The 22,660-nt window shown below is 43.9% G+C and overlaps 11 non-coding genes and 6 pseudogenes across 11 annotated transcripts; 11 read left to right on the top strand and 6 right to left on the bottom strand.

Annotated features, from left to right (window-relative positions):
• Window positions 1-154: 154 nt before the first annotated feature.
• trnad-guc lies at window positions 155-226 on the top strand. Its single transcript has one exon. It is a non-coding gene; the product is annotated as a tRNA-Asp (tRNA).
• A 109-nt stretch (window positions 227-335) lies between these two features.
• Window positions 336-454, top strand: LOC121522049 (annotated as a pseudogene).
• A 206-nt stretch (window positions 455-660) lies between these two features.
• LOC121522021 lies at window positions 661-779 on the top strand. The gene has a single exon (XR_005992945.1). It is a non-coding gene; the product is annotated as a 5S ribosomal RNA (ribosomal RNA).
• A 323-nt stretch (window positions 780-1,102) lies between these two features.
• trnav-aac lies at window positions 1,103-1,175 on the bottom strand. Its single transcript has one exon. It is a non-coding gene; the product is annotated as a tRNA-Val (tRNA).
• A 5,447-nt stretch (window positions 1,176-6,622) lies between these two features.
• trnav-cac lies at window positions 6,623-6,695 on the bottom strand. The gene has a single exon. It is a non-coding gene; the product is annotated as a tRNA-Val (tRNA).
• Window positions 6,696-6,984: 289 nt separating this feature from the next.
• trnad-guc lies at window positions 6,985-7,056 on the top strand. Its single transcript has one exon. It is a non-coding gene; the product is annotated as a tRNA-Asp (tRNA).
• A 126-nt stretch (window positions 7,057-7,182) lies between these two features.
• Window positions 7,183-7,301, top strand: LOC121522029 (annotated as a pseudogene).
• Window positions 7,302-7,505: 204 nt separating this feature from the next.
• LOC121522048 lies at window positions 7,506-7,614 on the top strand (annotated as a pseudogene).
• A 323-nt stretch (window positions 7,615-7,937) lies between these two features.
• On the bottom strand, window positions 7,938-8,010 carry trnav-aac. Its single transcript has one exon. It is a non-coding gene; the product is annotated as a tRNA-Val (tRNA).
• A 5,833-nt stretch (window positions 8,011-13,843) lies between these two features.
• Window positions 13,844-13,916, bottom strand: trnav-cac. Its single transcript has one exon. It is a non-coding gene; the product is annotated as a tRNA-Val (tRNA).
• A 289-nt stretch (window positions 13,917-14,205) lies between these two features.
• Window positions 14,206-14,277, top strand: trnad-guc. The gene has a single exon. It is a non-coding gene; the product is annotated as a tRNA-Asp (tRNA).
• A 126-nt stretch (window positions 14,278-14,403) lies between these two features.
• LOC121522028 lies at window positions 14,404-14,522 on the top strand (annotated as a pseudogene).
• A 204-nt stretch (window positions 14,523-14,726) lies between these two features.
• On the top strand, window positions 14,727-14,835 carry LOC121522047 (annotated as a pseudogene).
• A 323-nt stretch (window positions 14,836-15,158) lies between these two features.
• trnav-aac lies at window positions 15,159-15,231 on the bottom strand. Its single transcript has one exon. It is a non-coding gene; the product is annotated as a tRNA-Val (tRNA).
• A 5,843-nt stretch (window positions 15,232-21,074) lies between these two features.
• Window positions 21,075-21,147, bottom strand: trnav-cac. Its single transcript has one exon. It is a non-coding gene; the product is annotated as a tRNA-Val (tRNA).
• A 289-nt stretch (window positions 21,148-21,436) lies between these two features.
• trnad-guc lies at window positions 21,437-21,508 on the top strand. Its single transcript has one exon. It is a non-coding gene; the product is annotated as a tRNA-Asp (tRNA).
• Window positions 21,509-21,634: 126 nt separating this feature from the next.
• On the top strand, window positions 21,635-21,752 carry LOC121522031 (annotated as a pseudogene).
• The last annotated feature ends 908 nt before the right edge of the window (window positions 21,753-22,660 follow it).

Below are 22,660 nucleotides of genomic sequence, written 5' to 3'. Positions count from 1 at the left end.
TGCAGCAGGCGGTATTAGGCACTGGAGTTGCTGCTTGTAGTACATTGGATACCGTAGTTGGCCATGCTGGCCTCTGGATGTCTGTGCATTGCTGCTACACTGAAACACAGTTATCTGGACCTGGAAAGGCAATGAGCGGAGTTGCTTGCATGAGTCCTCGTTAGTATAGTGGACAGTATCTCCACCTGTCACGCGGAAGACCGGGGTTCGATTCCCCGACGGGGAGAGTTATGCTGTCTGTCAGCACCTAAGCCTGTACATGCCATCCCTGGGGCTCCAAGCTGGGATCACAGGCTGGCAGCTCTTGAAATGGTGCGTTTGTACACAGAGTTGCAGCTTGCAGCCCTACCACCCTGAGCACGCCCCATCTCATCTGATCTCGGAAGCTAAGCAGGGTCGGGCCTGGTTAGTACTTGGATGGGAGACTGCCTGGAAATGCCAGGTGATGTAACATTGTTTCCCCCCAAATATTCTTCTCGACGAGGGTGCTGCTGCTTCAGTAAAGTGCCAGGATTTTCTTGAGTGTGTCTCCTATGCCCAAACAGTGTGGTCTCCAACAATACAACCAAGTTGATAAATGTCAAGCTGGCCCCGACTCATCTTGGGCTGGGATCACAGGCTGGCAGCTCTTGAAATGGTGCGTTTGTACACAGAGTTGCGGCTTACAGCCATACCACCCTGAGCACGCCCGATCTCATCTGATCTCAGAAGCTAAGCAAGGTTAGACCTGGTTAGTACTTGGATGGGAGACCGCCTGGGAATACCAGGTGCTGTAAGCATTTTTCCCCCCAAATGTTCTTCTGGAAGAGGGTGCTGCTGCTTCAGCAGATTGCCAATATTTTCTTGAGTGTGTCTCCTATGCCCAAACAGTGTGGTCTCCAACAACACAACCAAGTTGATAAATGTATCGGGGCGTCAGCCGCAACACATTTTCTACAGAGGCCGGAAGCTCTTGAAATGGTGCATTTGTACACAGAGTTGTCTCTTGAAGCGGGTGCTGCTGGTCTAGTGCTTCAGTAGTGTTGGCTGTCTCTTGATTTTATCTAGTTGACCTTTAATGCCCTTTACCTAAGGACATGCCCCATTAAAAGGCTCAGCAGCTTGTTTCCGCCCGGTTTCGAACCGGGGACCTTTCGCGTGTTAGGCGAATATGATGACCACTACACTACGGAAACACACAACAATGTTCACGTTGCCATGAAAGGGGTGTTTATGCTACTTTCTTAACCGATCTCTCTTCAAATGCTGGCCAACTGGCCTGTTTCCTACCTGCTAATGACTATTCACTAAGAATGACACCACTCCAAAGCCGAGACAGGCAATGCATGATTCTATACAAGTGAGGTAACAGTTTCCTTCAGGATGAAAACAAAAAAGATTGGGACAATAAGAAAAGGGCAAGAGAGGGAGGATCAAACAGAAAAAAAGATTAGAAATGGAGAGGTTGAGGGAAATCATTAATCTCTGACTATTGCTTTCACATGAAGCCCCAGTCCATGAAGCAAAAGCCAATCTCCATAAGCAGGTCATGTGATGGGTTGACAGAGTGCATGTAGAGTTCAGTCATGAAGTCCAAGAGCATAGATGGTGTTTCCGCCCGGTTTCGAACCGGGGACCTTTCGCGCGGGCACCGCGTATAGTAGTCCTTAACTCCCTTAACTTTTCCCATTCATTCTCTATGGTAGTTCTTACCACTACGGATGTAATATATTTCCGGCCACTATGGAGGTTTTGGGGGCGCTGTTTCACCCTTTTGGTACAGGTAAGGACCACAGTGATGTTAGAATGACAGCCAGAGAAACATTTGCAGCAGGACAGAGACCTCCGTTGTTTTGCCAGTTGAGTGATCGCCATTTTTGACAAGACACTTTCAAAAACGAATCGAACTAATCAAACGTAAGTCTGGCTTTTTTTTAAACTTAATTTATTAATATTACTTCACTAATATTACATGTTTTATTGAGTTATTAAGTTTTGATGACAAAAATGAGCAGGATCTGAGTTATTTTTGCTAACATTGCAAAGTAGCCTGTTATAGGTAACGTGCATTCTTTGGTACGTCTCTTACCTGCTATATTAGGTTATTTTGTTATTGGTCATTCATTTTTCCCTTTTCTCTCTTGCTGACAATGTCCAGAAGCATATATCTTTGTTTCTTTTACTTTTTTTACTTGAGATTTATACGATATTTGAAACCCTTCGTACTGTAGTAGCTCAAACATTATCGGTGTGGAAACTTTGCTTTAGTTTATTTTTTTCAGAAGGACGTATTGATCATTTTGAATAAAATTTTATCTTTATTGCATTTTTCATTTCAACACAATGTGCTTACAGATAAGCAAAATCTTTTGAATGAGATTATTGATCTCAATGTGTTTTTTCCCAGTTAAATAAATGTAAATAAATGTATCCAAACAATATGACCCCCAACACATAGACACAGACGAGATCCATGTAATTATTTATTATTTATTATTATTCTTATAAATAAATAATGTGTTATTTGGGGATTGTAATTGCCTTTAATGTGTGTGTTTGAACAAATATCCTTGTCTGTGATTATTTTAAGCCTGATTCTAGCTATTGAAGTAATGAAGAATTGTATTTTATGTAGCTATCCAGCCATCTAGCATGTAATATCAAGTGTTGTTACCCAATGATAAAAAATCCAAGTCATTATAAACATGAATAACTGATTAATTAACTATTTAATCACACTTTTTAATACTAAATAATATGACTTGTATTTTATTGTGCACTGAACAGGATGAAGCAAACCGTAACCTTCTTTCCTGGAAAGAAGTCAGTGGCCTTTAGGAAGGGTCCATCAGGCCACCTACGCCAGGACCCATCTGAGGAGGCCATGAAAATAAAAAACAAGCCCTCTCTTCAGGATAAGTCCCCTCCTCAAAAACCAGATTTGGTGAAAACTAATGCTCTCACCTTGGTTTTCCAGCGAGGAGGGGATGTATCCGACCAGCTGGAGGTGATGGGGGAGTACATCCTCCAGTTTGGGAAGTACAAGGGCAAGTCCTATAAGTGGCTCCTGGAGAATGATGTGGGCTACATCATCTACCTCATCAATAAGGTAGATGAGGAGGAGCAAAGTGAGAGCTTTCACCCTCAAGGCCTCAGTAAAGCCAGCCTGTTGTCCTTCATTGAGTATGCAAAAAAATTCAAGGAGATTGAGGACCTCAGGTCGTACCTCCTCTCTAGAAAGCCCGATCCACCCGTGGCATCAGAGGGGGACAACTTGGTTGGCTTTGGAGCCCAAGCCAAGGAGACCTGGAGGCAGATCTGGGAGAGCAGGGCTGATGGCTATGCTACCTTCATCTTAGGGAGAAGCTGCATCAAGAACAGTAAGATGTTCAACCTCCAGCAGTATCTCCTTAAGCAGCAGAGGACTGAGTCCAGCCAGACACCTCCAGCCTCCAGCCTCCAGCACAACGGCAGCCTCCACACCAACGCCAGGCCCACTTGGTTAGCTCACAGAAACAAGCAAATATTGATTCTGATATGTTCATTTAATGTTTCTAACTCAATTGCATGCGTTTTTTGACTGCTATTTGAGGATTTGGCATGCAAATGGTCATATTGTTGTAAAAATCAAGCTTAGATATTAACATGCCAAATCCTTGACCAGCCAGGTACTATGATTAAAACATTGTTATTGTGCTTTACCTGTTTTCATATTGTATAAGTGAAAGCATTAGTTTTTGAAGCTTCCTATAAATAGCAGTTCACAATCTAACCAAAAAGGTTTTTTAGAGCCTCTAAATACAAATGGCAACATAGAAAACAGGTAATGCCAGATTGTTAGCTTAAATGCATTGCATTTGTGAAGAAAATATTAAAGAATTGTTCTTTACAGCTCGCAGGAGTAAACCAGCGGCAACTATTTCAGGACCTTCTCAGGTTGGGGATCATGCTGCAGCTGTTTCTTCTGTGAAGGGTAAACATATTGTTTTGCTTTTAATTTAAACAAGGACATCCAGATTAAAAAAAGACAATGAAAGTCACACTCTTTTCCTTTTGTTCACAAACTTACAGCAAAGGTCCCATTGCCAGTTCCTCCTCAGCTGCTTGCCATTGCTCCACAACTTGGAATTAAAGACCCCAGTGTGTTTGGACAGAGTATGATATAGTTCTTAAAAAATCCCAGTGCATCACTCATTATTAGCATGTCAATATTCCAACTATTTTAAACTAGACATTTTGTTTTTGTTCAGACAGACACATGTATAGATAGACGGATAGATTAATAGATACATGTCAATATATATATATATATAACATCATAAAATCCTTTGTATAATGAGATGCTTTTGTTGACATTTTTTGCTATTTTTTCTTAAGCACACAGAGAGCCAGTCTCAAACATTCCTCCAACTCAGCCTGAAGTGACAGCAGTTTCATTTCTTTCTGACAGTAAGTGTGTCAATTCTTTATTTTCTTTGAAAAACTCATAAGTTCACTTTTATTGCTACTGCTCAACTACCTTACCTGTTTGATCCTTAACTTGTAGATCCACCAACAGAGACCCCCCACACCCTGGAAGTTCAGGGGGATACTGGCCATGATGAAGGTATTAATTTCTTGGCACAAGTTAACCATAGCATCCATTAATGTATGACTGTCTTTCATTTAATGAAAGATAGTCGTATTGCTACATTATTTCTTTAAATGAAATTGTACTGTAATATTTGACGTAATTTGTGTTTTACAGCTCAGCCTTGTCCAGAGCCTCCTAGTCCACAGCCTAGAGTGTCCATACCAGCATCATCAGAGATTTTCCCCCCTGCAGAAGTGCAGGGGGATACTATCCATGATGAAGGTATTCATTTCTTTGGCACAGGTTAACCATAGCACATTCATTAAAGTACAACTAGCTTTCATTTTGTTCATTTTTTAAAATGAGAATGTACTGTTATATTTTATATACTTTGTGTGGACAGCTCAGCCGTGTCCAGTGCCTCCTGTCCCACAGCCTGGAGTGACTGTCCCAGCATATGATCAGGATGTCGAAAGGTGGAATTGTTCTCAACAGCAGAGAATATGGATGAAGGCAGAGGTGGAAGCACTTGGCCTGTGGCCAGGGTCGCATCCAGTATATGAATATGCTCTCCCTGTGGCGTTATCCACCTCAGCCCGAGCTAGTAGATTCCATTCATGATTTGCCCTCACCCAAGTACTTCCAGCTCCATCCTTTCTTCATTTGGAAGCCAGAGCACAGTATCACGGAGAGGGCCCGAAATAACCAGGTGCTACCCTGTCTTCATGATTGTTTAAAACCACAGGTGGCTTCCTCGGGCGCTGGGAGGCCAAGGGTGATCATTGGCACCAGTGGCCAGTATTATCTTCTAGCCTCATGACTTATGTGCAAGGCTTGCAAGAAGAGCTGGCATGCTGATAAGCCCCAGTGGCTGGAGAAGCTGCCAAAGCGCCTCCAGAACATTGTCCCCGCTGTCCTCACTCACAAAAAGGTCATCTGCAGATCGGTGATGGATGAGCTGAGGCGCAGTGGCAGATCAGCAGAGGACATGGCCAAGCAGCTGACAGAGGCACTTCACTTGAAGTTTGAGAGAGCCCACCTGGCCTACCTGCACAGCATCCAGAACGTCAGAGATGCTGAGGCAGGAGTGTATGGCCAAAGGACCATCACTGGGCTCCTCAGACAGAGTGACACTCCTGCTCCATTTGGTGGGTACGCTGATTCTGACGGCTGGTGTGGAGTATCCGTCTCTGCTCACTACCTGGTCGACTGCCTGGTCAGTGAGTATAAGAGGCAGGAGCAGCTGCTCACTCTGCTGCTTCAAGGGACCTTTGGACAGGCACTCAGGTCAGATCACACCAGGAAGGTGGCAAGGAAGGTGGCGCTCTCATCTGGCACCATGTCTTCCTATGCCATCATGAACGAGAACTGGATGATCCTGAGCTGGGTGATGCTCCAGTCAGAATGCGATCAGTCACTTCATCCGATGTATGAGGGTCTGGCTGGACGGTACTCTGCAGCTGGAGTGGAGAAGGCCAAATTCCAGTGGGTGGATGGGTATAAAGACTTTGTCATTCATAACGTTCTTTTTTTTTTTTAAATTTATTCACCATTTATTATTATTATCATTATTTATTATTTTATTCACCATCTTTGCTGAGTAAAACAGAACAAGGAACAAGGAGTTTTGTACAGCAGTGTAAAATAATTTTGCATGGAATGAAAGTACTTTTTATTTTTATAGGGACTGCTGTGCTGCCTTTAAGGTCCTGGACTCTAGGCCTCAGGAGCACCTCTCATGGGACAGCTGGAGGACAACAGAGGCTATTGTGACAGAGGCAACTTCAGGAAACCTGATTAACACTTGTGCATCCAGGAGCAAGTTTAACAAAGACATCACCATCAAGTTAGACTTGTTCCATTGCATGAGACGTTTCACCAGGGAGTGTGTCTCTGAGCATCATCCCCTATACAGCTCCTTTTGCCAGTTCCTGTCCGCAGCATTTGTTGTTGTGGACCAGAGTGAGAGCCCCAGTCCATGAAGCAAAAGCCAATCTCCATAAGCAGGTCATGTGATGGGTTGACAAAGTGCATGTAGAGTTTAGTGATGAAGTCCAAGAGAATAGATGGTGTTTCCGCCCGGTGTCGAACCGGGGACCTTTCGCGTGTGAGGCGAACGTGATAACCACTACACTACGGAAACTGGCTGTGTATTTGATGCACACTAGGGGCGTGAATCCATTCACATAGCACCCCAATGACCTTATCCTAACATTTGGAGACTTGAGACCTTAAACACTGGCTGCAACTCTGGTGACTGTTTGTGCTTCGTGGATTGTGCAGCAGGCGGTATTAGGCACTGGAGTTGCTGCTTGTAGTACATTGGATACCGTAGTTGGTCATGCTGGCCTCTGGATGTCTATGCATTGCTGCTACACTGAAACACAGTTATCTGGGGCTGGGCAGGCAACGAGCAGTTTGGCTTGCGTGAGTCCTCGTTAGTATAGTGGACAGTATCTCCGCCTGTCACGCGGAAGACCGGGGTTCGATTCCCCGACGGGGAGACTTATGCTGTCTGTCAGCACCTAAGCCTGTACATGCCATCGCTGGGGCTCCAAGCTGGCTCTCATCTTGAGCTGGGATCACAGGCTGGCAGCTCTTGAAATGGTGCGTTTGTACACAGAGTTGCGGCTTACGGCCATACCACCCTGAGCACGCCCGATCTCATCTGATCTCAGAAGCTAAGCAGGGTTGGGCCTGGTTAGTACTTGGATGGGAGACCGCCTGGTAATACCAAGCGCTATAAGCATTTTTCCCCCCAAATGTTCTTCTAGAAGAGGGTGCTGCTGCTTCAGCAGATTGCCAGTATTTTCTTGAGTGTGTCTCCTATGCCCAAACAGTGTGGTCCCCAACAAAACAGCCAAGTTGATAAATGTGTCGGGGCGTCAGCCCCAACACATTTTGTGCAGAGGCTGGCAGCTCTTGAAATGGTGCGTTTGTACACAGAGTTGTGGCTTACGGCCATACCACCCTGAGCACGTCTGATCTTGGAAGCTAAGCAGGGTTAGACCTGGTTAGTACTTGGATGGGAGACCGCCTGGGAATACCAGGTGCTGTAAGCATTTTTCCCCCCAAATGTTCTTCTGGAAGAGGGTGCTGCTGCTTCAGCAGATTGCCAATATTTTCTTGAGTGTGTCTCCTATGCCCAAACAGTGTGGTCTCCAACAATACAACCAAGTTGATAAATGTATCGGGGCGTCAGCCGCAACACATTTTCTACAGAGGCCGGAAGCTCTTGAAATGGTGCATTTGTACACAGAGTTGTCTCTTGAAGAGGGTGCTGCTGGTCTAGTGCTTCAGTAGTGTTGGCTGTCTCTTGATTTTATCTAGTTGACCTTTAATGCCCTTTACCTAAGGACATGCCCCATTAAAAGGCTCAGCAGCTTGTTTCCGCCCGGTTTCGAACCGGGGACCTTTCGCGTGTTAGGCGAACGTGATGACCACTACACTACGGAAACACACAACAATGTTCACGTTGCCATGAAAGGGGTGTTTATGCTACTTTCTTAACCGATCTCTCTTCAAATGCTGGCCAACTGGCCTGTTTCCTACCTGCTAATGACTATTCACTAAGAATGACACCACTCCAAAGCCGAGACAGGCAATGCATGATTCTATACAAGTGAGGTAACAGTTTCCTTCAGGATGAAAACAAAAAAGATTGGGACAATAAGAAAAGGGCAAGAGAGGGAGGATCAAACAGAAAAAAGATTAGAAATGGAGAGGTTGAGGGAAATCATTAATCTCTGACTATTGCTTTCACATGAAGCCCCAGTCCATGAAGCAAAAGCCAATCTCCATAAGCAGGTCATGTGATGGGTTGACAGAGTGCATGTAGAGTTCAGTCATGAAGTCCAAGAGCATAGATGGTGTTTCCGCCCGGTTTCGAACCGGAGACCTTTCGCGCGGGCAATAGTAGTCCTTAACTCCCTTAACTTTTCCCATTCATTCTCTATGGTAGTTCTTACCACTACGGATGTAATATATTTCCGGCCACTATGGAGGTTTTGGGGGCGCTGTTTCACCCTTTTGGTACAGGTAAGGACCACAGTGATGTTAGAATGACAGCCAGAGAAACATTTGCAGCAGGACAGAGACCTCCGTTGTTTTGCCAGTTGAGTGATCGCCATTTTTGACAAGACACTTTCAAAACGAATCGAACTAATCAAGCGTAAGTCTGGCTTTTTTAAACTTTAATTTGTAATATTACTTCACTAATATTACATGTTTTATTGAGTTATTATTAAGTTTTGATGACAAAAATGAGGCAGGATCTGAGTTATTTTTGCTAACATTGCAAAGTAGCCTGTTATAGGTAACGTGCATTCTTTTGCGTCTCTTACCTGCTATATTAGGTTATTTTGTTATTGGTCATTCATTTTCCCTTTTCTCTCTTGCTGACAATGTCCAGAAGCATATATCTTTGTTTCTTTTACTTTTTTTACTTGAGATTTATACGATATTTGAAACCCTTCGTACTGTAGTAGCTCAAACATTATCGGTGTGGAAACTTTGCTTTAGTTTATTTTTTTCAGAAGGACGTATTGATCATTTTGAATAAAATTTTATCTTTATTGCATTTTTCATTTCAACACAATGTGCTTACAGATAAGCAAAATCTTTTGAATGAGATTATTGATCTCAATGTGTTTTTTCCCAGTTAAATAAATGTAAATAAATGTATCCAAACAATATGACCCCCAACACATAGACACAGACGAGATCCATGTAATTATTTATTATTTATTATTATTCTTATAAATAAATAATGTGTTATTTGGGGATTGTAATTGCCTTTAATGTGTGTGTTTGAACAAATATCCTTGTCTGTGATTATTTTAAGCCTGATTCTAGCTATTGAAGTAATGAAGAATTGTATTTTATGTAGCTATCCAGCCATCTAGCATGTAATATCAAGTGTTGTTACCCAATGATAAAAAATCCAAGTCATTATAAACATGAATAACTGATTAATTAACTATTTAATCACACTTTTTAATACTAAATAATATGACTTGTATTTTATTGTGCACTGAACAGGATGAAGCAAACCGTAACCTTCTTTCCTGGAAAGAAGTCAGTGGCCTTTAGGAAGGGTCCATCAGGCCACCTACGCCAGGACCCATCTGAGGAGGCCATGAAAATAAAAAACAAGCCCTCTCTTCAGGATAAGTCCCCTCCTCAAAAACCAGATTTGGTGAAAACTAATGCTCTCACCTTGGTTTTCCAGCGAGGAGGGGATGTATCCGACCAGCTGGAGGTGATGGGGGAGTACATCCTCCAGTTTGGGAAGTACAAGGGCAAGTCCTATAAGTGGCTCCTGGAGAATGATGTGGGCTACATCATCTACCTCATCAATAAGGTAGATGAGGAGGAGCAAAGTGGGAGCTTTCACCCTCAAGGCCTCAGTAAAGCCAGCCTGTTGTCCTTCATTGAGTATGCAAAAAAATTCAAGGAGATTGAGGACCTCAGGTCGTACCTCCTCTCTAGAAAGCCCGATCCACCCGTGGCATCAGAGGGGGACAACTTGGTTGGCTTTGGAGCCCAAGCCAAGGAGACCTGGAGGCAGATCTGGGAGAGCAGGGCTGATGGCTATGCTACCTTCATCTTAGGGAGAAGCTGCATCAAGAACAGTAAGATGTTCAACCTCCAGCAGTATCTCCTTAAGCAGCAGAGGACTGAGTCCAGCCAGACACCTCCAGCCTCCAGCCTCCAGCACAACGGCAGCCTCCACACCAACGCCAGGCCCACTTGGTTAGCTCACAGAAACAAGCAAATATTGATTCTGATATGTTCATTTAATGTTTCTAACTCAATTGATGTTGTTTGGACCTCTAGCTATGGAGGAGGATAAGGACCTTGAGGGTGAAATGTTAAATCTGTCCCCTTCTAAACTGGACCCTAGTCTACGTGAGTGAGGAATGCTTTCACATATTGCTTTACTTGCTCTTACTATACATGGTTGAAACTAATGACATTTCTGCATCTAGGATCAACAGCAGCAGTTCCCAGGGTCCTGGCTGCACCTCAAGCAACAGGTTTTTCTTCATCAGTGTGGAGGAAGGATTCTGTTGTCAACAGAATTCGACTTCCATTACTGTGTTCTTTCCATTGGTTTGTTATTTTGGCCGTGTTCCGGCATGTTCTGATGTGTGTGTTCTTTTGCCCTCCCACTAACCTAAGGAACTAACTTGTCGGCGATGACGGTAAGTGTTTTCTGTTTTTGCATGCGTTTTTTGACTGCTATTTGAGGATTTGGCATGCAAATGGTCATATTGTTGTAAAATCAAGCTTAGATATTAACATGCCAAATCCTTGACCAGCCAGGTACTATGATTAAAACATTGTTATTGTGCTTTACCTGTTTTCATATTGTATAAGTGAAAGCATTAGTTTTGAAGCTTCCTATAAATAGCAGTTCACAATCTAACCAAAAGGTTTTTAGAGCCTCTAAATACAAATGGCAACATAGAAAACAGGTAATGCCAGATTGTTAGCTTAAATGCATTGCATTTGTGAAGAAAATATTAAAGAATTGTTCTTTACAGCTAGGAGTAAACCAGCGGCAACTATTTCAGGACCTTCTCAGGTTGGGGATCATGCTGCAGCTGTTTCTTCTGTGAAGGGTAAACATATTGTTTTGCTTTTAATTTAAACAAGGACATCCAGATTAAAAAAAGACAATGAAAGTCACACTCTTTTCCTTTTGTTCACAAACTTACAGCAAAGGTCCCATTGCCAGTTCCTCCTCAGCTGCTTGCCATTGCTCCACAACTTGGAATTAAAGACCCCAGTGTGTTTGGACAGAGTATGATATAGTTCTTAAAAAATCCCAGTGCATCACTCATTATTAGCATGTCAATATTCCAACTATTTTAAACTAGACATTTTGTTTTTGTTCAGACAGACACATGTATAGATAGACGGATAGATTAATAGATACATGTCTATATATATATATATAACATCATAAAATCCTTTGTATAATGAGATGCTTTTGTTGACTTTTTTGCTATTTTTTTCTTAAGCACACAGAGAGCCAGTCTCAAACATTCCTCCAACTCAGCCTGAAGTGACAGCAGTTTCATTTCTTTCTGACAGTAAGTGTGTCAATTCTTTATTTTCTTTGAAAAACTCATAAGTTCACTTTTATTGCTACTGCTCAACTACCTTACCTGTTTGATCCTTAACTTGTAGATCCACCAACAGAGACCCCCCACACCCTGGAAGTTCAGGGGGATACTGGCCATGATGAAGGTATTAATTTCTTGGCACAAGTTAACCATAGCATCCATTAATGTATGACTGTCTTTCATTTAATGAAAGATAGTCGTGCTACATTATTTCTTTAAATGAAATTGTACTGTAATATTTGACGTAATTTGTGTTTTACAGCTCAGCCTTGTCCAGAGCCTCCTAGTCCACAGCCTAGAGTGTCCATACCAGCATCATCAGAGATTTTCCCCCCTGCAGAAGTGCAGGGGGATACTATCCATGATGAAGGTATTCATTTCTTTGGCACAGGTTAACCATAGCACATTCATTAAAGTACAACTAGCTTTCATTTTGTTCATTTTTTAAAATGAGAATGTACTGTTATATTTTATATACTTTGTGTGGACAGCTCAGCCGTGTCCAGTGCCTCCTGTCCCACAGCCTGGAGTGACTGTCCCAGCATATGATCAGGATGTCGAAAGGTGGAATTGTTCTCAACAGCAGAGAATATGGATGAAGGCAGAGATGGAAGCACTTGGCCTGTGGCCAGGGTCGCATCCAGTATATGAATATGCTCTCCCTGTGGCGTTATCCACCTCAGCCCGAGCTAGTAGATTCCATCCATGATTTGCCCTCACCCAAGTACTTCCAGCTCCATCCTTTCTTCATTTGGAAGCCAGAGCACAGTATCACGGAGAGGGCCCGAAATAACCAGGTGCTACCCTGTCTTCATGATTGTTTAAAACCACAGGTGGCTTCCTCGGGCGCTGGGAGGCCAAGGGTGATCATTGGCACCAGTGGCCAGTATTATCTTCTAGCCTCATGACTTATGTGCAAGGCTTGCAAGAAGAGCTGGCATGCTGATAAGCCCCAGTGGCTGGAGAAGCTGCCAAAGCGCCTCCAGAACATTGTCCCCGCTGTCCTCACTCACAAAAAGGTCATCTGCAGATCGGTGATGGATGAGCTGAGGCGCAGTGGCAGATCAGCAGAGGACATGGCCAAGCAGCTGACAGAGGCACTTCACTTGAAGTTTGAGAGAGCCCACCTGGCCTACCTGCACAGCATCCAGAACGTCAGAGATGCTGAGGCAGGAGTGTACGGCCAAAGGACCATCACTGGGCTCCTCAGACAGAGTGACACTCCTGCTCCATTTGGTGGGTACGCTGATTCTGACGGCTGGTGTGGAGTATCCGTCTCTGCTCACTACCTGGTCGACTGCCTGGTCAGTGAGTATAAGAGGCAGGAGCAGCTGCTCACTCTGCTGCTTCAAGGGACCTTTGGACAGGCACTCAGGTCAGATCACACCAGGAAGGTGGCAAGGAAGGTGGCGCTCTCATCTGGCACCATGTCTTCCTATGCCATCATGAACGAGAACTGGATGATCCTGAGCTGGGTGATGCTCCAGTCAGAATGCGATCAGTCACTTCATCCGATGTATGAGGGTCTGGCTGGACGGTACTCTGCAGCTGGAGTGGAGAAGGCCAAATTCCAGTGGGTGGATGGGTATAAAGACTTTGTCATTCATAACGTTCTTTTTTTTTTTTAAATTTATTCACCATTTATTATTATTATCATTATTTATTATTTTATTCACCATCTTTGCTGAGTAAAACAGAACAAGGAACAAGGAGTTTTGTACAGCAGTGTAAAATAATTTTGCATGGAATGAAAGTACTTTTTATTTTTATAGGGACTGCTGTGCTGCCTTTAAGGTCCTGGACTCTAGGCCTCAGGAGCACCTCTCATGGGACAGCTGGAGGACAACAGAGGCTATTGTGACAGAGGCAACTTCAGGAAACCTGATTAACACTTGTGCATCCAGGAGCAAGTTTAACAAAGACATCACCATCAAGTTAGACTTGTTCCATTGCATGAGACGTTTCACCAGGGAGTGTGTCTCTGAGCATCATCCCCTATACAGCTCCTTTTGCCAGTTCCTGTCCGCAGCATTTGTTGTTGTGGACCAGAGTGAGAGCCCCAGTCCATGAAGCAAAAGCCAATCTCCATAAGCAGGTCATGTGATGGGTTGACAAAGTGCATGTAGAGTTTAGTCATGAAGTCCAAGAGAATAGATGGTGTTTCCGCCCGGTGTCGAACCGGGGACCTTTCGCGTGTGAGGCGAACGTGATAACCACTACACTACGGAAACTGGCTGTGTATTTGATGCACACTAGGGGCGTGAATCCATTCACATAGCACCCCAATGACCTTATCCTAACATTTGGAGACTTGAGACCTTAAACACTGGCTGCAACTCTGGTGACTGTTTGTGCTTCGTGGATTGTGCAGCAGGCGGTATTAGGCACTGGAGTTGCTGCTTGTAGTACATTGGATACCGTAGTTGGTCATGCTGGCCTCTGGATGTCTATGCATTGCTGCTACACTGAAACACAGTTATCTGGGGCTGGGCAGGCAACGAGCAGTTTGGCTTGCGTGAGTCCTCGTTAGTATAGTGGACAGTATCTCCGCCTGTCACGCGGAAGACCGGGGTTCGATTCCCCGACGGGGAGACTTATGCTGTCTGTCAGCACCTAAGCCTGTACATGCCATCGCTGGGGCTCCAAGCTGGCTCTCATCTTGAGCTGGGATCACAGGCTGGCAGCTCTTGAAATGGTGCGTTTGTACACAGAGTTGCGGCTTACGGCCATACCACCCTGAGCACGCCCGATCTCATCTGATCTCAGAAGCTAAGCAGGGTTGGGCCTGGTTAGTACTTGGATGGGAGACCGCCTGGTAATACCAAGCGCTATAAGCATTCTTCCCCCCAAATGTTCTTCTCGAAGAGGGTGCTGCTGCTTCAGCAGATTGCCAGTATTTTCTTGAGTGTGTCTCCTATGCCCAAACAGTGTGGTCTCCAACAAAACAGCCAAGTTGATAAATGTGTCGGGGCGTCAGCCCCAACACATTTTGTGCAGAGGCTGGCAGCTCTTGAAATGGTGCGTTTGTACACAGAGTTGTGGCTTACGGCCATACCACCCTGAGCACGTCTGATCTTGGAAGCTAAGCAGGGTTAGACCTGGTTAGTACTTGGATGGGAGACCGCCTGGGAATACCAGGTGCTGTAAGCATTTTTCCCCCCAAATGTTCTTCTGGAAGAGGGTGCTGCTGCTTCAGCAGATTGCCAATATTTTCTTGAGTGTGTCTCCTATGCCCAAACAGTGTGGTCTCCAACAAAACAGCCAAGTTGATAAATGTATCGGGGCGTCAGCCCCAACACATTTTCTACAGAGGCCGGAAGCTCTTGAAATGGTGCATTTGTACACAGAGTTGTCTCTTGAAGCGGGTGCTGCTGGTCTAGTGCTTCAGTAGTGTTGGCTGTCTCTTGATTTTATCTCGTTGACCTTTAATGCCCTTTACCTAAGGACATGCCCCATTAAAAGGCTCAGCAGCTTGTTTCCGCCCGGTTTCGAACCGGGGACCTTTCGCGTGTTAGGCGAACGTGATGACCACTACACTACGGAAACACACAACAATGTTCACGTTGCCATGAAAGGGGTGTTTTAGCTACTTTCTTAACCGATCTCTCTTCAAATGCTGGCCAACTGGCCTGTTTCCTACCTGCTAATGACTATTCACTAAGAATGACACCACTCCAAAGCCGAGACAGGCAATGCATGATTCTATACAAGTGAGGTAACAGTTTCCTTCAGGATGAAAACAAAAAAGATTGGGACAATAAGAAAAGGGCAAGAGAGGGAGGATCAAACAGAAAAAAAGATTAGAAATGGAGAGGTTGAGGGAAATCATTAATCTCTGACTATTGCTTTCACATGAAGCCCCAGTCCATGAAGCAAAAGCCAATCTCCATAAGCAGGTCATGTGATGGGTTGACAGAGTGCATGTAGAGTTCAGTCATGAAGTCCAAGAGCATAGATGGTGTTTCCGCCCGGTTTCGAACCGGGGACCTTTCGCGCGGGCACCGCGTATAGTAGTCCTTAACTCCCTTAACTTTTCCCATTCATTCTCTATGGTAGTTCTTACCACTACGGATGTAATATATTTCCGGCCACTATGGAGGTTTTGGGGGCGCTGTTTCACCCTTTTGGTACAGGTAAGGACCACAGTGATGTTAGAATGACAGCCAGAGAAACATTTGCAGCAGGACAGAGACCTCCGTTGTTTTGCCAGTTGAGTGATCGCCATTTTTGACAAGACACTTTCAAAAACGAATCGAACTAATCAAACGTAAGTCTGGCTTTTTTTAAACTTAATTTATTAATATTACTTCACTAATATTACATGTTTTATTGAGTTATTAAGTTTTGATGACAAAAATGAGCAGGATCTGAGTTATTTTTGCTAACATTGCAAAGTAGCCTGTTATAGGTAACGTGCATTCTTTGGTACGTCTCTTACCTGCTATATTAGGTTATTTTGTTATTGGTCATTCATTTTTCCCTTTTCTCTCTTGCTGACAATGTCCAGAAGCATATATCTTTGTTTCTTTTACTTTTTACTTGAGATTTATACGATATTTGAAACCCTTCGTACTGTAGTAGCTCAAACATTATCGGTGTGGAAACTTTGCTTTAGTTTATTTTTTTCAGAAGGACGTATTGATCATTTTGAATAAAATTTTATCTTTATTGCATTTTTCATTTCAACACAATGTGCTTACAGATAAGCAAAATCTTTTGAATGAGATTATTGATCTCAATGTGTTTTTTCCCAGTTAAATAAATGTAAATAAATGTATCCAAACAATATGACCCCCAACACATAGACACAGACGAGATCCATGTAATTATTTATTATTTATTATTATTCTTATAAATAAATAATGTGTTATTTGGGGATTGTAATTGCCTTTAATGTGTGTGTTTGAACAAATATCCTTGTCTGTGATTATTTTAAGCCTGATTCTAGCTATTGAAGTAATGAAGAATTGTATTTTATGTAGCTATCCAGCCATCTAGCATGTAATATCAAGTGTTGTTACCCAATGATAAAAAATCCAAGTCATTATAAACATGAATAACTGATTAATTAACTATTTAATCACACTTTTTAATACTAAATAATATGACTTGTATTTTATTGTGCACTGAACAGGATGAAGCAAACCGTAACCTTCTTTCCTGGAAAGAAGTCAGTGGCCTTTAGGAAGGGTCCATCAGGCCACCTACGCCAGGACCCATCTGAGGAGGCCATGAAAATAAAAAACAAGCCCTCTCTTCAGGATAAGTCCCCTCCTCAAAAACCAGATTTGGTGAAAACTAATGCTCTCACCTTGGTTTTCCAGCGAGGAGGGGATGTATCCGACCAGCTGGAGGTGATGGGGGAGTACATCCTCCAGTTTGGGAAGTACAAGGGCAAGTCCTATAAGTGGCTCCTGGAGAATGATGTGGGCTACATCATCTACCTCATCAATAAGGTAGATGAGGAGGAGCAAAGTGGGAGCTTTCACCCTCAAGGCCTCAGTAAAGCCAGCCTGTTGTCCTTCATTGAGTATGCAAAAAAATTCAAGGAGATTGAGGACCTCAGGTCGTACCTCCTCTCTAGAAAGCCCGATCCACCCGTGGCATCAGAGGGGGACAACTTGGTTGGCTTTGGAGCCCAAGCCAAGGAGACCTGGAGGCAGATCTGGGAGAGCAGGGCTGATGGCTATGCTACCTTCATCTTAGGGAGAAGCTGCATCAAGAACAGTAAGATGTTCAACCTCCAGCAGTATCTCCTTAAGCAGCAGAGGACTGAGTCCAGCCAGACACCTCCAGCCTCCAGCCTCCAGCACAACGGCAGCCTCCACACCAACGCCAGGCCCACTTGGTTAGCTCACAGAAACAAGCAAATATTGATTCTGATATGTTCATTTAATGTTTCTAACTCAATTGATGTTGTTTGGACCTCTAGCTATGGAGGAGGATAAGGACCTTGAGGGTGAAATGTTAAATCTGTCCCCTTCTAAACTGGACCCTAGTCTACGTGAGTGAGGAATGCTTTCACATATTGCTTTACTTGCTCTTACTATACATGGTTGAAACTAATGACATTTCTGCATCTAGGATCAACAGCAGCAGTTCCCAGGGTCCTGGCTGCACCTCAAGCAACAGGTTTTTCTTCATCAGTGTGGAGGAAGGATTCTGTTGTCAACAGAATTCGACTTCCATTACTGTGTTCTTTCCATTGGTTTGTTATTTTGGCCGTGTTCGGCATGTTCTGATGTGTGTGTTCTTTTGCCCTCCCACTAACCTAAGGAACTAACTTGTCGGCGATGACGGTAAGTGTTTTCTGTTTTTGCATGCGTTTTTTGACTGCTATTTGAGGATTTGGCATGCAAATGGTCATATTGTTGTAAAAATCAAGCTTAGATATTAACATGCCAAATCCTTGACCAGCCAGGTACTATGATTAAAACATTGTTATTGTGCTTTACCTGTTTTCATATTGTATAAGTGAAAGCATTAGTTTTGAAGCTTCCTATAAATAGCAGTTCACAATCTAACCAAAAGGTTTTTAGAGCCTCTAAATACAAATGGCAACATAGAAAACAGGTAATGCCAGATTGTTAGCTTAAATGCATTGCATTTGTGAAGAAAATATTAAAGAATTGTTCTTTACAGCTCGCAGGAGTAAACCAGCGGCAACTATTTCAGGACCTTCTCAGGTTGGGGATCATGCTGCAGCTGTTTCTTCTGTGAAGGGTAAACATATTGTTTTGCTTTTAATTTAAACAAGGACATCCAGATTAAAAAAAGACAATGAAAGTCACACTCTTTTCCTTTTGTTCACAAACTTACAGCAAAGGTCCCATTGCCAGTTCCTCCTCAGCTGCTTGCCATTGCTCCACAACTTGGAATTAAAGACCCCAGTGTGTTTGGACAGAGTATGATATAGTTCTTAAAAAATCCCAGTGCATCACTCATTATTAGCATGTCAATATTCCAACTATTTTAAACTAGACATTTTGTTTTTGTTCAGACAGACACATGTATAGATAGACGGATAGATTAATAGATACATGTCTATATATATATATATAACATCATAAAATCCTTTGTATAATGAGATGCTTTTGTTGACATTTTTTGCTATTTTTTCTTAAGCACACAGAGAGCCAGTCTCAAACATTCCTCCAACTCAGCCTGAAGTGACAGCAGTTTCATTTCTTTCTGACAGTAAGTGTGTCAATTCTTTATTTTCTTTGAAAAACTCATAAGTTCACTTTTATTGCTACTGCTCAACTACCTTACCTGTTTGATCCTTAACTTGTAGATCCACCAACAGAGACCCCCCACACCCTGGAAGTTCAGGGGGATACTGGCCATGATGAAGGTATTAATTTCTTGGCACAAGTTAACCATAGCATCCATTAATGTATGACTGTCTTTCATTTAATGAAAGATAGTCGTATTGCTACATTATTTCTTTAAATGAAATTGTACTGTAATATTTGACGTAATTTGTGTTTTACAGCTCAGCCTTGTCCAGAGCCTCCTAGTCCACAGCCTAGAGTGTCCATACCAGCATCATCAGAGATTTTCCCCCCTGCAGAAGTGCAGGGGGATACTATCCATGATGAAGGTATTCATTTCTTTGGCACAGGTTAACCATAGCACATTCATTAAAGTACAACTAGCTTTCATTTTGTTCATTTTTTAAAATGAGAATGTACTGTTATATTTTATATACTTTGTGTGGACAGCTCAGCCGTGTCCAGTGCCTCCTGTCCCACAGCCTGGAGTGACTGTCCCAGCATATGATCAGGATGTCGAAAGGTGGAATTGTTCTCAACAGCAGAGAATATGGATGAAGGCAGAGATGGAAGCACTTGGCCTGTGGCCAGGGTCGCATCCAGTATATGAATATGCTCTCCCTGTGGCGTTATCCACCTCAGCCCGAGCTAGTAGATTCCATCCATGATTTGCCCTCACCCAAGTACTTCCAGCTCCATCCTTTCTTCATTTGGAAGCCAGAGCACAGTATCACGGAGAGGGCCCGAAATAACCAGGTGCTACCCTGTCTTCATGATTGTTTAAAACCACAGGTGGCTTCCTCGGGCGCTGGGAGGCCAAGGGTGATCATTGGCACCAGTGGCCAGTATTATCTTCTAGCCTCATGACTTATGTGCAAGGCTTGCAAGAAGAGCTGGCATGCTGATAAGCCCCAGTGGCTGGAGAAGCTGCCAAAGCGCCTCCAGAACATTGTCCCCGCTGTCCTCACTCACAAAAAGGTCATCTGCAGATCGGTGATGGATGAGCTGAGGCGCAGTGGCAGATCAGCAGAGGACATGGCCAAGCAGCTGACAGAGGCACTTCACTTGAAGTTTGAGAGAGCCCACCTGGCCTACCTGCACAGCATCCAGAACGTCAGAGATGCTGAGGCAGGAGTGTACGGCCAAAGGACCATCACTGGGCTCCTCAGACAGAGTGACACTCCTGCTCCATTTGGTGGGTACGCTGATTCTGACGGCTGGTGTGGAGTATCCGTCTCTGCTCACTACCTGGTCGACTGCCTGGTCAGTGAGTATAAGAGGCAGGAGCAGCTGCTCACTCTGCTGCTTCAAGGGACCTTTGGACAGGCACTCAGGTCAGATCACACCAGGAAGGTGGCAAGGAAGGTGGCGCTCTCATCTGGCACCATGTCTTCCTATGCCATCATGAACGAGAACTGGATGATCCTGAGCTGGGTGATGCTCCAGTCAGAATGCGATCAGTCACTTCATCCGATGTATGAGGGTCTGGCTGGACGGTACTCTGCAGCTGGAGTGGAGAAGGCCAAATTCCAGTGGGTGGATAGGTATAAAGACTTTGTCATTCATAACATTCCTTTTTTTAAATTTATTCACCATTTATTATTATTATCATTATTTATTATTTTATTCACCATCTTTGCTGAGTAAAACAGAACAAGGAACAACAAGGAGTTTTGTACAGCAGTGTAAAATAATTTTGCATGGAATGAAAGTACTTTTTATTTTTATAGGGACTGCTGTGCTGCCTTTAAGGTCCTGGACTCTAGGCCTCAGGAGCACCTCTCATGGGACAGCTGGAGGACAACAGAGGCTATTGTGACAGAGGCAACTTCAGGAAACCTGATTAACACTTGTGCATCCAGGAGCAAGTTTAACAAAGACATCACCATCAAGTTAGACTTGTTCCATTGCATGAGACGTTTCACCAGGGAGTGTGTCTCTGAGCATCATCCCCTATACAGCTCCTTTGCCAGTTCCTGTCCGCAGCATTTGTTGTTGTGGACCAGAGTGAGAGCCCCAGTCCATGAAGCAAAAGCCAATCTCCATAAGCAGGTCATGTGATGGGTTGACAAAGTGCATGTAGAGTTTAGTCATGAAGTCCAAGAGAATAGATGGTGTTTCCGCCCGGTGTCGAACCGGGGACCTTTCGCGTGTGAGGCGAACGTGATAACCACTACACTACGGAAACTGGCTGTGTATTTGATGCACACTAGGGGCGTGAATCCATTCACATAGCACCCCAGTGACCTTATCCTAACATTTGGAGACTTGAGACCTTAAACACTGGCTGCAACTCTGGTGACTGTTTGTGCTTCGTGGATTGTGCAGCAGGCGGTATTAGGCACTGGAGTTGCTGCTTGTAGTACATTGGATACCGTAGTTGGTCATGCTGGCCTCTGGATGTCTATGCATTGCTGCTACACTGAAACACAGTTATCTGGGCCTGGGCAGGCAACGAGCAGTTTGGCTTGCGTGAGTCCTCGTTAGTATAGTGGACAGTATCTCCGCCTGTCACGCGGAAGACCGGGGTTCGATTCCCCGACGGGGAGACTTATGCTGTCTGTCAGCACCTAAGCCTGTACATGCCATCGCTGGGGCTCCAAGCTGGCTCTCATCTTGAGCTGGGATCACAGGCTGGCAGCTCTTGAAATGGTGCGTTTGTACACAGAGTTGCGGCTTACGGCCATACCACCCTGAGCACGCCCGATCTCATCTGATCTCAGAAGCTAAGCAGGGTCGGACTTTGTTAGTACTTGGATGGAGACCGTCTGGGAATACCAGGTGCTGTAAGCATTTTTTCCATTTTCCTCCAAATGTTCTTATAGAAGAGGGTGCTGCTTCAGCAGTGTGCCAGGATTTTCTTGAGTGTGTCTCCTAGGCCCAAACAGTGTGGTCTCCAAAAAACACAGTTGATAAATGTGTGCTGACGTGAGCCCCACATTTTGGCTGCAGAGGCCACTTGAATGCCAGTTTCATGCCAACAGAGCATGTGAACTTGTCATTTCTTTCTGAGCAGTCTGTTCTTGGAAGCCTTGAAAGACTGAGACTTTAGCTACTGAAGCTACCTGGAGAGATCCCCAGAGTACCAGCAGGAAGTTCAGGGGACAGAAAAAGATTAGAAATGGAGAGGTTGAGGGAAATCATTAATCTCTGACTATTGCTTTCACATGAAGCCCCAGTCCATGAAGCAAAAGCCAATCTCCATAAGCAGGTCATGTGATGGGTTGACAGAGTGCATGTAGAGTTCAGTCATGAAGTCCAAGAGCATAGATGGTGTTTCCGCCCGGTTTCGAACCGGGGACCTTTCGCGCGGGCACCGCGTATAGTAGTCCTTAACTCCCTTAACTTTTCCCATTCATTCTCTATGGTAGTTCTTACCACTACGGATGTAATATATTTCCGGCCACTATGGAGGTTTTGGGGGCGCTGTTTCACCCTTTTGGTACAGGTAAGGACCACAGTGATGTTAGAATGACAGCCAGAGAAACATTTGCAGCAGGACAGAGACCTCCGTTGTTTTGCCAGTTGAGTGATCGCCATTTTTGACAAGACACTTTCAAAAACGAATCGAACTAATCAAACGTAAGTCTGGCTTTTTTTAAACTTAATTTATTAATATTACTTCACTAATATTACATGTTTTATTGAGTTATTAAGTTTTGATGACAAAAATGAGCAGGATCTGAGTTATTTTTGCTAAC

This window comes from Cheilinus undulatus, linkage group 14, assembly GCF_018320785.1.
Source record: "Cheilinus undulatus linkage group 14, ASM1832078v1, whole genome shotgun sequence".
Lineage (NCBI taxonomy): Eukaryota > Metazoa > Chordata > Actinopteri > Labriformes > Labridae > Cheilinus > Cheilinus undulatus.
Note: the sequence above shows the minus strand (reverse complement) of the source record. Positions and strands in the feature narration are given on the sequence as shown.